Source organism: Hylaeus anthracinus, unplaced genomic scaffold (genome assembly GCF_026225885.1).
Source record: "Hylaeus anthracinus isolate JK02 unplaced genomic scaffold, UHH_iyHylAnth1.0_haploid 0, whole genome shotgun sequence".
NCBI classification, from domain to species: domain Eukaryota; kingdom Metazoa; phylum Arthropoda; class Insecta; order Hymenoptera; family Colletidae; genus Hylaeus; species Hylaeus anthracinus.
The window spans coordinates 26,363,491-26,378,459 of NW_026533254.1; the positions used below are offsets into that span (position 1 = coordinate 26,363,491).

Below are 14,969 nucleotides of genomic sequence, written 5' to 3' on the forward strand. Positions count from 1 at the left end.
AGGGTGTCCGTAAACGTATTTCTTTGCAGAGAAAAAAAAAAGGTTTCTTTTCGATAACACCCTCATTATTTCCTTTTATGTTTTAACGGTAGAACCCCAAGCTCCTTGTGTCTCTCCAGGCAGTCACGCATCTCCATAGTACCTTCATTCCCATTCTAATTCCGTCTTCGTCTTCTTCCACACCTGTTTCCGATATCATTTGCTACCCAATCTGTCTCACCCTCAAATCCCCGTCTTACCCATTTCAGTTCCGTCTTGATCACACCGTTATCTCTCTTTTTTGCTCCCTCAAGGGGTCTGTCTAATTCGAGAATAAACAAATAATCGATCGCTTTCTTTTCATCTATTTCCGAAATTGTATAAACGTTTATTACGAATCCGACGCGGAAGAGAAGAAATTTATTCGTCCAAGTATCGTAATTCGTTACGATGTCGTTTCCTCGATTAATATTATTTCGCGCTTCGGGCCATCGGAAGAAAAATACATCCCTCATCGAAATTCCACTTCCGTTAAGAATATTATTCCACACGACTCGCGTAACATTTATTATTTAACTCCTGGCGCTCGAGTGGCGCCTCTAGAGCGACGTATGTAATTTATACAGCTAATTATTCATTATTAAAATAATAATACATCGAGTCATGAATGTTCGTAGACGTTTCTTTTCGAAGAAGAATTTTTTCTTTTACAGAAATTTATTACAAAAGTGGCCTGGATTTGATTTAATAGAAAAACGCCATGAATGTTCGCAGACGTTCCTTTTCGAAGTAGAATTTTTCCTTTTACAGAAACTTATAATAAAACCGGACTGGATTCGATTCAATAGAAAAACGCCATGAGGGTAAGGGGTTCAGAAATGTGCCCTCCTCCAAATTTTACCCGGTTCTGCCCGCGGCTGGCTCCCCCACCCCGAGCACCCTGCGCCCCTCCACCACCGCTTCGCTCTGTCTCCGTCCACCCCTCTTTCTCCCTCTCCCTCGCGCAGCCACTCTCATTCAAACCGAGTAGACTTGCTCGATTCAGTCGCGGTCGACCCGCCACGCTGCGAGTTTAGTCGATCGAGCGTTCGCGGACGGGCTCGTCACGTTCCATTACTCGAGCTTTCACCCTCGAATATCGTCACACCGCGAATCCACGAAAACGGAAGGACCGAGGAAAACGAAGCACGAGACGCATCGTCGTAACGCCTCGCGATCGGTGATCTTCCCTAGCTCCCATCCACCTGGTGGACCCACTTGCCCAGCGACACTTCCAGGATCCGTCCACGTTGTCCAGGACGCGTGGATCTCGCGGACACCGAATAGAGGAACAGGTGTCGGAGGCGGTGATTCCAGTCGGAGTGTTTCGATAGTGGTGTGAAATGAGGCGGCCAGTGTTGCGGTTGGTCGTCGTCGGTATGCGTCGCGACACCTTGACTCCTAGATCGTGAGCAGTGATATCGTGTCGTTCTCGAGTCAGTGGTTCGTCTAGGAGTGAACGTGTTATAGTGTGTGAAAACTCTGATCCATCTTGAAATCCCTGGACTCGCAAGTAAGTGTCTCGATGACGCAGAATGGAGTATTATTCAGGTGTCCGTTAGGTTACGAAGGTGTCTCGTCGAGGATCGAGGACGCTCAAGTTCAGAAACGGAGCGTTTCGATAAATGCACCAAAGCTCGAGATGCGCTCGAAGGGACGCTGCCTGTCGTTGTTTGTTATAAATATTTATACGCGTATACGAATGCTTATTTAAACCCGCACGACACAGTAGGAAGTTTGTCATCTAATTGCTCCGTTAGGTATTCGGTAATCATATGACGGCAACTGTGTCGAGGATAATTATACCCTGCACGCTGTTTATTACGAGTGTATCATTTAGTCTACATAATTCATTAGAGCCGATGTAGTTAAATCTAGAATTCTCCGAGGCGACCGTTTTAACGAGCTTATAATAATCACGTGCCGCGAATCGTGATCCGGGTAAATCAGGCTTTCGATTTTCTTGTCGAAACGTTTCTTTTTTATAATCAATTTTCTTGCGATAAAACAGAATTAGTAAGACCATGAAGCAAAAGAACTTTCGCACGGTGTCAATGGGGCAAATTTTCTGCGAATCGATCGTTCGAGAGCCTCGGAAATCACAGAGCGAACATCGTTCCCGATCGATTAGGACGATTCAGCGGTTTCGGAGACTCGCTGGACGGACGAGTTGACCGCGCGAGAAACATGATCGAGTTTTGGTGAACGATTCACTTGTTAGGGAGGAATTTGCAAAGGGGATAGGTTTCGCTGGATACGCGATGAATTTGGGCCATTGAATCGGTTTTCCACTGTTCGAAGGACGTTTTTGATCAGCGTTTTGGCCGGCTTTAGAGGCGGTCTTCCACCGGCGACGAATTTCCTGGGAAATACGAGTTTCGAGCCGTTGAATCTGTTTTCGACGGTGGAAGGTCCAATACGTTTCTTCAATTTATTCACTGGCCGGCTTTCGTTATTAAAAATCAAACAAAACTCTATTTATTTGTTTCGCCGTTTCCATTTAATTCTACGCAAAGGTTCCAGAAAAGGCTCGAACAAAAATATCGTATATATATAGTTAAAAGCGATACAAACATTCGACTATTTTTGACAGGCCAGTGATACGATTTTAACTTTTCATTGCGAAGATAAAAGCCAACTTTCTGTTCCATTAAAATCGCAACAGTCGATTCCATCGTTTCTGCGGTTGTTTAATTTCAATGGAGAAAAGTTAATGTTTTTCGACTCTCGTGAGATTCAACTTTTGAACATTGCGGAAACTAATATTCATCGATGATGGACTTTATTATCAAATATATGGGGTGAATGGAAGTTCGACGCGAAGGAAAGAAAATATTTTATATCCAATTAGTATTAGTTGCATTCAATTTAATGAATCGTAACAGTAATGTACTATCTATCGATTTGAATACTAACATTCAACAGAAACATGAAATGGCGAAACGTTGTTTATATTTATGTTCGGGTGTCCGCAGACATCGACGAGCGTCAAGGAACTTCTGTTTATCATCATCCTTTCCGTACCTGAACGTCGAACGCGTTTCACGGAGTTTCTATGCGATCTGTAAACTAAATTACAGTCGAGCTCGTGTTGCCAATATGCTTAAAATTGTAGAATATGTATCTGTAATTTTAGTACATCCGTTTACCAATGCATTACTTCCTTCAACTTTAATTCGAGTGAATTACAACGAATTGCTTGAAATGAAATTCGTTATAGAATAATAAATAATTAACGTACGTCGTAGTTTCGATCATGATCGCACGATAAAGGCGCGAAACTCTTAGAAAATTCTCTGTTATTATACATTATTATTATACATTATCAAAAGCGTCCGTAGTAACACAGATACATTTAACACGCAACAAAGTAATTACTTTTCACTTTTCGAGAATAAGAATAAATTTCTCATAAAGCTAATTCCGGGGATATGGATGAAAAAGAAAATTCGGAAAAAAAATTCTCATTTCCCCTCGTAACGTGTTCGAAGCCTCCCGCAACAATAATAATACATTTTCCATTTAAAAAAATGCAGTCTCATATTCTTTTGTAGCGAAACTTTTGGCCAAACACGAATACATTTCGTATGAAATTGTAGTTTGCAACAGTCAAACTCAAATGGAAGTCTGGCACAGAAATTGTTTCAACGAGGCGCGTATTTGCGAAAGCAACCACAGTCGATTATTTATAAAAATTTGCGCGGAGAACCGAGCCGAGACGTTAAGATTTTCGATAAATGATCATACGAAACTATTAACTCGGTTTGGTCTAAAATTGTGCAGGAATAGCTGACCTCGGTTATCATAAGGAAGCTTATGAATCCGCGAGACGGCGTCGTCGACCTAATCCGGACACGTGCACGATAACGTCGCCGGTAAACGTCAGTATCGTCGCGAACGAGCGTCGAACGAAAACGTCCTGTCGATCGATTTCAATCTAACCGTAGAAAGTTGGTGACATTGGCTCCCGATGCCGTTGCGACGAGTTTGTTTACCTAGTTGCCGCGCACGGGAAAATTCTATTTAGCAAGTAAAATCGCGACACGATACCGTTTTCGCGTAACGGCTGAAACACGATCTTAAGTCGATAAAAATTTAATTAACTATATCTTCGAGGGGCCATGGTATCGTGGCCGACATTTTCAAAATGCTGTTTCTCGCGTACTCCGCCGGAACTATTTCTAAAAACTATCAGGAACTACAGAACTGTTGTTGGTGCAAATAGAAATGGTGCTGAAAATTTGATTTTTTGAAAACGAGGTGCTAACTTCACGGTGGCGAGCTTAGCGAACCTGGCAACCGACTGTACGAAAAGTAATTTCTTTTTGCAGAAAATTATAGTATTTCGTTTGTAGTCGATCGTAGTAACAATGGTTTCGTTTATAGTTTAACTGATTAATAAATAAAACAAATTGGAGAAATGTGCGGCACCCGACATTGAAATTTTTGAAATTTAATTTTTCTATGAGGTTTAGAATCGTTTGTACCCGTTTGTACCTTAACCGTTTAAATTTTACAGCATTTGTTGATACGCCCAAGAGGGGAGGCTTTATTCAGGTACAGACGCATATAAACGATTCTGAATCACATAGAAAAAAAAAAACAAATTTTAAAATCTCGAAAATTGACGAACTCCCCTCTTGGGTGTATCAACAATTCCTTATAAATTTTAAACTGTCGATGTACAAACGAACGCGGTACAAACGGGTACAAACGATTCTCAACCACATAAAAGAAACGGATTTCAAAAATCTCACTGTCGAATGCTGGCCATTTCTCCAATTCTTTTTATTTATTAGTCAATGAAACTATAAACGAAACCATTGTTACTACGATCAACTACAAACGAAATACTATCATTTACCGTAAGAAAAAATTAATTTGTGCGATAGCTGCGAAGACAGAATTGTTTCAGGTAAATTTGTGTCGAGATACTGGAATCTTCCGCAAGTAATCACGACGATAGGGGTTGGTTTGCGTCTCCGTGAGATGCTGCAGATGAAATTTCGTTGTCTCGTAGTCCCGTTTGACTTAATTGCTACGTTAGGAGTTTCGGAGTCCCGTGTTTGGGGACTGTGATCAGAGAGATTGGATCTGTGTTATTTCTTCAAATGAATATTTACGCTCGTGTATGAATATTCATTCGACTGCGTGTGGCACGATCACTGTTCATAGTGGCACGTTCGTAGACAGCGCAGCGATTCTATTAGGTTGTCCGGAAAGTTCATGCCTAGTTTTAAGAAAAATTCAAAGACATATTTGATGTATATTTATCGAATTATGTATGTAGCATTTTGTTCCACAACCTTTTCACCTGTTAAGGAATGTACATATGTTATTTGTTTTCAGCCATTCAGATACATTCAGACTTGTACCGCCTACTAAACATCGGCATGGACTTTCCAGACAGCCCAATATTATGCATAGGAAATTCCGGTTTCACGAAATATGACAAATTCGCGTTTTACGAATTACGACGAAAGAGTAATTAAAAAATCTCCAATCCGGAATACGGGAATCTAATTTCCAGCAATTCAATCTCTGAATGAGAATCCACTGTTGCTTCCAGCACGGGCGTGTAATTATTCGGGAACCGTAGCTGAAATGAAAATTTATATCGTGCCCGTCACAAATTCGTATTTCCTAATTTCGTTCTCTCTCCGACGTCCTAAGGAAACCATTAAACAAATGTAAAAATGATTAACCGTAGAGATTCTTTTTCTCTATTCAGATCGTTCTCTCGAAATTATTATTTATATTGTTTTATCGCGAGGATCTGCAGCTGGACTTGCAGTAATCACGGTTAAGCTCAACGACGATTTTTATACCTTTTGCCGGCTCGTTTCGCGCTCCGAAGAAATAAATAAAGCACTCTTCGGGGAACGTGATACTCTCGTTCAGCGTGGATGACAATTACTTCTTCGCGGGTATTCTTTCGATTACAGGCTCGCCTTTCTCGCATTTTTAAACCGAATAAAACGTAAACTCGTTACTTTTTCTGTTCTCGAGATGCAACGATTGAAAAGAAGTCGGCTTTCCTCTAATTTGTTTGGGTAACGGCACATGTCTGAAGTAATACTTAATACATTCTTCATGGGGCGGCTCGGTGGTACACGACATTTATAAAGTTTTTGTTGTAACTTATATTTTTTCACTTATATATTTTCAACCATTCTACACTACGTTTCTTTTCAATCCATTCGTTATCGAAGCACCTAACGTACACACACTTTGAATTAACGGCGCACCTCTGGGGAATAATAACAATTAAATGCAATTACCGTCCTCGTTTTATTTCTATTATTCTTCTTTGCGTACGAGTTTCGAAACACTTCCCGGAAAGAAGGAAGCGCGATTCGCATTGTAAGACGCGGCCAAGAACGACGCGCCTCGCAAGGTTGAGGTAATTTCGATTATGCAACGCGTTGCGTGCGCGAAATCCGAAATGCAACGGCGAATTCGCCTCGTCGGACGCGAAAGCCAGGAGATGCAATCGCAGTCGGGAAAAAGTCGGCCCGCCAAGAACGTTCGTTTCGTGCAGTTGGCGAACTGCATGGCCCGCTGCGATTCGACTAATTTCGCGTCTCGATGGGGCTCGACAAATCTAGACAAATTTTCACCGGCGATTGTACGCGGTTTATTTAGTTTATTTATTTATTATTTATCTATTTATATTTATTATCTATTTATTTATTAACCGCCTTCGAAAAGGATGAGATTACTCAATTCTACATATGTATATATATATTTTTTTTGTCGTTCGCATTCGACTGACTATTCTATCGCGTGTTTAGTTGTGAGTCAGTAGGTGACTCTCTTGTCTTCTGTAACTCAGATGTTTCCATAAATGCACCTTACTTCGGTGGACCTATAATTTGTAATTTTTTTTTTTTTTTTTTTTACATAATCCTGTAGATTTCGCCGAGAGAAATCCGAAAATGCTAGTTTTAAAGCGAGGAGTCCACTGGCTCGGATGTTATGAGCAGTTAAAATTGGCCATTTTACTGTATTCGACTGACACTTTCGACGCCATATTGTCTTGTAGTCATACTCTGTCGGTAAAACTGATTCTCGTTGCCTATTTTTGAAAACTGTCGTATTTCGAATTAAAAGAGTTGATTCTGGTTATATTTTCGGGGAAGGGCGGAGCCTTTCCTCCGCCCTAGAGTACGAATTCCACTTTTGAATTGTCTGTCGAAATAAAAAGCTGTTCATAACTTCTGAACCAGTGGATTCCTCGCCTTAAACTTAGCATTTTCGGATTTTTCTCGACAAACTCTACAGGATTATGTAAAAAAAATTTTTAAATTTTAGGTCCGTCTAAAATAAATAAATAAACGAATTTCTGCAAACGATACAGAAGTTAGTAATGTACTGAACGAGACGAATCTAACGACGTATAACGTACCAAAGTCGGTGAACGGAGCCATTTGTTAGGAATATATCGATATAATGTCAATTATTTAACATACTATATAATAATTATAATTTATCCCAGTAATTCGGAATTTTCCTCGACTTTTAACATTTCCGAAAGCTCGCACGATTTTCAAATAGGTACCGGAAACAATTTCACGATACTCGAAGCTGTGAAAATATTTTCAGGGAAGAATTTCGCATACGGAAATGGTAAACAATGCAAACATGGATTCCATCCGACACGTTTCTCAATCATAACCGTTGCACGTTCGTACCATAAAATAACCTTTCGACGACTACAATTTATTGCACGACCAAACGTACAACAATTTCTATTCTTCATTCATTCGCGTGTTCCATTTTCGAACGCGACGTTGTTATTTTTCCCTCATTAGTAATTTTATTATTCGTGCAATTAACGGACAATGGGCAGCGGAATATTTTGTTCGCAAGACGTAAAGCTCTCGTCATTCCCGTGGCACCGGTGGCATGAATAACTTACGGCTGTGAATATTGTTATTGATGGTCTCGTTAGATGGCAAAGCTACTAGATAAATAACGGTAATTGTAATTGTAGCGATCGCACTACACTTGTACGTCGCTACGGATAGAATGAAATTACCGTCAACAACGATTTCGCAAATAGAAAACTGATCCATTATTCATCAACAATGCTTACGCAAATGTCTTATCAATAGTTACTTCCATTGCCTCGGCGTGCAGGTTTAGCGATATAGAAGGCTATAGATAGCGGCAAAGAAGATTATAGAAAGTGCTACCTTGGACTTTATAAGTACATTATAGGAGAGTTCTATTTAAAGAAAAACTAAACGACCTCGAAATGATTGCGACTAACTATCTTCCAACTGAAATTCAATCGAAAAGGAAATCGACCAAGTACGAGACTCGAACGGAACTTCATCCGTCGAGTATGTTTTGCTACTTGTCTCGGCTAGAAAAATTTCTCTTCGTACAATTCTGGAAGCCTCGTCGATGGGAGCACTCGAATGACGAGGTTATGCACATCGCTAACGATCTGATCGATTTCGATAGCCTTCGAGTGTATCGAAGAGGGAAGGTCACCGAGCATCCTCAGCCCACGATTAAAGGTAGCACATCTCTAATTTTGAAGTTATAGCCACGAGAAGATAAGAGGAAAATGCCAGGCAATTAGAATAATTTAAGCAAAAATTGTTCCTGATCATTATTTTATGGCAAGGGACACTGTTGTACTTTTCCTCTTCAAGGTATTCTTCGAAGTCATTTAACCCTTTATTTACTAAATTTCTCAAAAGTTTTTAAAATCTAGGCGGCCATTTTGGTCTCATAGTCTTAGGATGTCCCAAAAATGTTGGAGGTCCTTGAAAGGAGTGGTTCGGGGGATCATTTGAAACAACTATTTCCTGGGCGAAAATATCGTCCGAGGCTTCGTTAAGGAGATATTAACAGAAAACCCCGACCAATCTTTGAATTTTAAACGCCAAAAAATGAATATTTTAATTTTAGCAATATTATCATCGACCTGCACTGAAATCGATGCGAGAAATTTAGTAAAAACAGTTACAAAATTCTAGGGTAATTATTTCTCAAGTTATCCGCAAAAAACTGTACAAAATTTTTAATTGTTTGCTGTACGAATACTTCTTAGACTGACTGTATATTGCAATTGTCATTATTCCACAAGATCACGGACATCAACGACATCGTCACCAATGTAAACAATTGCAACTTCCTAATGTTATCTTTTTTTTTGGTACCATAAACAATCACTGTTTACTCCGAGTTTCTGTTTATTCCAAATAAATGAAACGATCCTTTAAGAAAGCAGACGTCAAACGCTATCGAGTACTCATTTAGGATCGCAGTCTCGCAACACGCTTACGTTCAAGTTCGTGTACAGAAACGGAACCTTGAGCTTCGCTAACGATATTCGATTATCGCGACCGCTTATGCAAGCATTTTCTCGCGAACACGGAATTCGAGTGTGATAGAAAAAAAAAAAGAACGGTAATTGCTATCTGGTGCGATTTAATTGCAAGCATTAGCCATGAATATCGCGAGGCCTTGATAACGAGTTTTGATTATCTCGAGAGCCTCAAGGAAGAGACTAGAACGCGTCGATGGTCTCGACGATGAGTATGCGTTACTCAGTGCGTCTCTTTCGGAGAGTTTCAAACGTTTCGGAAGTCTCGAGTGACTCGAAGGTATCGGTAGAGGAGTCCGGAAATTCGTAGCATCGATTGTCTACGAATCGAAGCGACGCGACGCTCGGTGGAATAGCTATCGCGGACCTCGACATTGACCGTCCTCGGTTTCTTCATATTTGTCCCTTTCTCTGGTAATAAAATTCCCATCCAAACGAACGGTATTAAATTTCTTTCCCCGGCGAGGACACATATTTCAGGGAACAGGACGGCAATAACGAGGCAGCAAATTCCTGTTCTATTACGGACGAGTGCATTCATTGATTGCCGTGGTTGTTTTTCGTTGCAGCCATTGGTTAAAGTAGGTTGCAACTGGAGCCAGACGGCACGTTCGGGCGAAACGTGGATCGTCGGTGAGCAATAAGTAATACCGAATTGATTTCGTATAGGAGTTTCGAGACTTTACAAAATCTCTCGTCGACTTTCGCGAGTCGCGAGAGTTTCTCGGAAACCTCGAGGAATATTGAAAACTCCCGAGCCCGAGTCATCTTGGGATCGAAAGGACACCCGGTATAGTAATATACTTCTACGAATATAATTTCACGCGGAAGCGAGGGAAAAGTGGTTCCCGAATCTGATGGAATCACAAGTGTTCAGGAGCTGAAACGGTCGGCATAATGCCTTTCGAATCAAGCCGGAAGCTCGGATTTTCCGCGCGTTCGCATGCAAATGCATCCTTCCGATGGACGGATCGCGTGTAAACATCGCGCGAGCGGATTATTCGCGTGTTACGGACCTGTCATCGCTGTTAATCGATTTTTCCTCGGTACACCAAGTCACATCCTCCGACTTGCCGACTTTTGCCACCCGCTGAATTTTTTTCCGTAATTTTTTCGCGTTCGCGAACCTGTTACCTTGAAGTAAGGTTAACAATTATGTAAAGGCGTCCCTTGTACATTTAACGTCTATTTATCTTCGTTTCCCGGCATTCTTCTTTCTTACTACACTTTGTTCCATATTATTAGGTTGTCCTGAAAGTCCGTGACTTACACTCAGTTATTTTGTGTCGCAGTGTTTATACAGGGTGATCCGGAATTAGTGTACGTACCGGAAATGGGGGGTAGCTGAGACAATTCTGAACAACAATTTCCTTTGCAAAAATGGCGTATGGTGCTTCGTTTTTGAATTATTAACGAAAAACCATCGACGAATCGCAGCAGCCGAGTAGCGCGCGCTCAGTCGCGAGAGGAGTGGTCGGTGGCTGGCCCAATGGCTGACCCGATCGTCCTGCCTCGAGCCCGCCTCTTGAGCGCTGTGATTGATCGGTGGTTTTTCGTTAATAATTCAAAAACGAAGCCCCATCCGACATTTCCGCAAAGGAAATTGTTGTTCAGAATTGTCTCAGCTACCCCTCACTACCGTTATTACACTAATGGGACACTCTGTATAAATAGACAACCTATTTTCTTATATGTTACTATTGAAACAGTAACAGAACAAAATGAATCGTACGCAATTCAATAATGTAACATTGGAGATAAAATAATTGTGTACGTATTACTTAATAATGAAATGGAAGAAATTGTTGGGACAACCTAATGTATAGCACTCTGACGCTACAAACGTGTATTCATAAGTGTTAGATTTTCCATTGAAATCTATTACAAAAATAAATCTCGTAATATAATCTCTATTGTAATTTAAAAGGAATTACAACCTGACGATTTATTTATTAGCCCCAATTTCTTAACAATTATTTAGTATTTTCCTTCAATGTTTCATTACTTTCGCCCCACACAGAGCAGTTTTCATTCGATCGCGACTAACCGCGTGCAAAGAATTTTTCACGTCCAACGAAAAATCATCTATCGTACATTTTGCGATAGCTTACTAATCCGGACAGGTTTGAACGGCGATCGGACGATTAAAGCAGCGGCGCAACGTTAACTCCGAAAGGATCGTTGAGCCAGACTCTTATAGCGGATGATTCGACAACTATCGCGCGGAACGCATGCTCGCGAATATTTTTAAAAAAACCCGTGGAACATCGAAGCATAAAATCCCGAAACTCCGACATTTTCTACTAGGCCAGTCATTTTGGATACCAAACATTGCGCAAAATACTGTAAAGTTGCATTTTTGATATGTCATCATCCAGATAGTATAAATGTAGATTTGCAACCCTCAAAAACGTAAGCCAGCCGAGTTACAGTCAAGAAACTGGGAAACTTTTCGCACTTGTTTCAGTTTTTCGCAAAAATGTTACCAAAGGAGTATCCTGACGAGAAAAGTCATTGTTACCCTTCGTTAAGTAGATAAAATTGCCTACAATTTGAGATGCGTCGGAGCTCTGTGGCTCCATTGCTTCAAGAGATACAGTTCTGCGAAAATTAACAAATTTTCCATAAAAGTGGAAGTTTTAACTTTTGGCCTACTTTCGACCGATATATCGACATAAATACTCACCCTACACTAGACTCGTGAGAAATAAAGTTGCAGGAAATTTAATTACCTTAATTTTAAGACCATAGCGGGACCTGTACCTAACACTATATCAAAAATGCAACTTTACAGTATTTTATGCAGTGTTTGGCAAAAGAAATTGTCTAATATGACTGGCTTATACTCTAAAATAGCGTATTTGTTATTTGTTGATTTATGCTGTGAATTGTTGAGCGAAAACGTGGTCAAATCACAGGTTCTTCCGGCTAGTTAACAATTTTCAATCCTTTGATTCGAATCGGTGACATGTTCCGCGATCGTTCTCCGACACAGACGAAACTTTCGACCTCCGGTCGGACGATTATACCCGATTCCCCGTCCCTTTGTCGAATAAGTGGATTTGCTGAATCTCGAGCAGACCATGGCAGATCTGATTTGCTTAATTTCTATAGTAATTACCACTTCGTTTCTAAAACGGAACCGTTGTACGCGGAAACAGCGGAGAGAGCAATTGAGGACTGTCGAGGCGTGATTAACGACGTGTGCTTCAAAGAACGGAGTTTTAGCTAATTTGCAACGTCGCCGTGGGAGGAAATAGACTAGCCTGTCTAAAACTGAAACGCCGAAGATCTAAGAAGAGACGAATTATCGTGGGATTCGAGGAGACCGCGAATAACGCGAATCCGAAAGATAGAGGAACGTTTGCTAAAGGAGTCGCTAACACTGCTACGGCTGCTCGTTTTATTATGAGCTATGGCCATTCGATTGGCTATTATTCACTTGAGGGGAATTCTCTCTCTTTTATACGGGGTGGCACTGAAATAGATGGCTAAACCTTAGAAGCAAAGCTTGCTTGTCTTAACACTTTATAGTGATGCGTACGACGCGAGATTTTTACGATCTCGATCTTGATCTCAAAAAATCTCGGAACATGCTCAAATGTTTAACTATGTCGGAGATATTAAATTTCAAATGTTCCGATCAATAGATATTAAAATATAGAAAAATATCGCACGATTACTTATTTTAAATTTTATTCTCAACTTTTCGTGTTCGGAAATATTATTTTCTTGAAAGACATTGTTATCAAAATCGGAAATATAAAATGCCTTAAATATGTACATCTCCGAATTAATTGAACATTTACGATGCATATAGTAACATTTAGTTTTCGAATAAATATTAATAAGAATCACGGTTCAGAATAAGTATTCATCGAACACAGTAATCGTGAGAAATTTTTCTATATCGTTATATCTGTTAGCTGGAATAATTAATAACTAATTTCTGATAATAGTTACATTAATTAGTAACAATATTAAGAGGCCTGAATTCACATTCAAATCCTACGCTTAAATTTTACAACGAGGAATTATTTATTTACAAATGCTGTTACATATTTTGTATAAAACAAATATTAGTCTTTGCAGTGCCTTTTAAATTTTTAATTGGGTAACTTTCGTAGACTGCGGGGCCTCTCAAAACGCAGGTGCCGGGTTTCCGAACCTGCCTTGCGCCGGCCCTGTCAAGACGGTAGATTATTCTAATATCGAGTGGGTAGATACCCGATGCATTTATGGACGAGTTAATGGAAACTGCACGGAAGCTCAAAGTTTCTATCGTGAAACGTTTCCCCAAAGACGATGTCCTGCCGAATGTACATTTAATTGACGAATTAATTGGAAACATCAAACATAGTTTGAAACAGTTTGACCACCATGAAACTCCGTAGTTGAATCGCAAAAATTTGTTTCTCTTCTATCTATCAAGTTAGCCGGATATACTTGTGCTTTCTTATAATAAAATTAATTAATTAATCATATACCATGTCGGTCTGAATGTTAATCTGCTCACCGCGATAAACCATAAAGCATAAATTCGTGGAAATTAAATAATAATATCGTGTACCAACCAGTTCCGAAAACGTGATAATGCCTCCATTAAATTACGCAACACTGCGCGGAAAGCTTCTGTACGGTATTATTCAATAATATTCATTTATTGGTCCACAAACATTAATCGGTTTAATTTCTAAATAAAAATATATTTTCAATAATTCCCGGTTATTGTTTGCCAAAATTTCTATGAATCGGTCCGTAGTAACGTATGTTTCGCGAAATTATTCGACGATACACTTTGTTCGAAACTGTTCGTTATTCATTATCGTGAATCAACAATACCTCAAATTTTCATTGGCAACGTTAATGTCGGTTTGATGGTATGCAGTACCAATCGAATGAAATGTAGAAATTTTAACTCTCGCATTTCTGTTACGTTTCATTTCAACTTTTCATTTTTAATCGACTTCGAAAAGAAGGCTTTACTCAGAAGGATTACTCAATTCGACATATATATATTTTTTTTCTGTTTTGTTTTCTTTTTTTTAAACGTATGTTTATCGATTACGCCGAGATGACATCTTGTAGAGCATGTCTAGGTGGTCATGTTATCGAGATATTTTGCAATTCGTCCACCGATACATCAAACCCTCTCAGACAGTATTTTTACATAGACAGTATACATTAATAGTATTCAATATCGTCGCCACCACCAAATACTATCACAAACCTACTCAGACAGTATTTCCATAGTGAGAGAGTATATACAGAGTGCGGCAGAAAATTTGATAAAATACATCAAACCCTCTCAGACAGTATTTTCATGTAGACAGTATACGTGTATACATTAACAGCATTCAATATTGCTGCCCCTACCAAATACTAACTCAAGCAGGAATTAAAAATTTTTAATTTTGCGCCTCCTTCGAAAAGGTTATTTAATACAATTTAATGTAAAGGAAATAGAAATTTAATATATATGAAGCTTGAATTATTTCATACTTTATATTGGCGTTTTAATATTTCCCGAAGTAGGTGATATTTTTTCTCATAGATTTTCTTTCGACTTTGGCGCCTTTCCTACTTTCTTTTTGCAATCCAAATACCT

At 39.7% G+C, this 14,969-nt stretch overlaps 1 protein-coding gene across 6 annotated transcripts in view; it reads left to right on the forward strand.

The window, feature by feature from the left end:
- The window catches only part of LOC128892754 (octopamine receptor beta-2R-like), a 148,042-nt gene that overhangs the window by 92,252 nt on the left and 40,821 nt on the right, over window positions 1–14,969 (forward strand). For 3 of the 6 annotated variants that reach the window (XM_054153335.1, XM_054153297.1, XM_054153327.1), the window contains exon 1: window positions 1,102–1,531. The exons of the other annotated variants lie outside the window; for them this stretch is intronic. The gene's annotated coding sequence lies outside the window, so the exon portion shown is untranslated. Of the gene's footprint in view, window positions 1–1,101; window positions 1,532–14,969 lie in introns of those variants that run through there. 6 annotated transcript variants of the gene reach the window in all.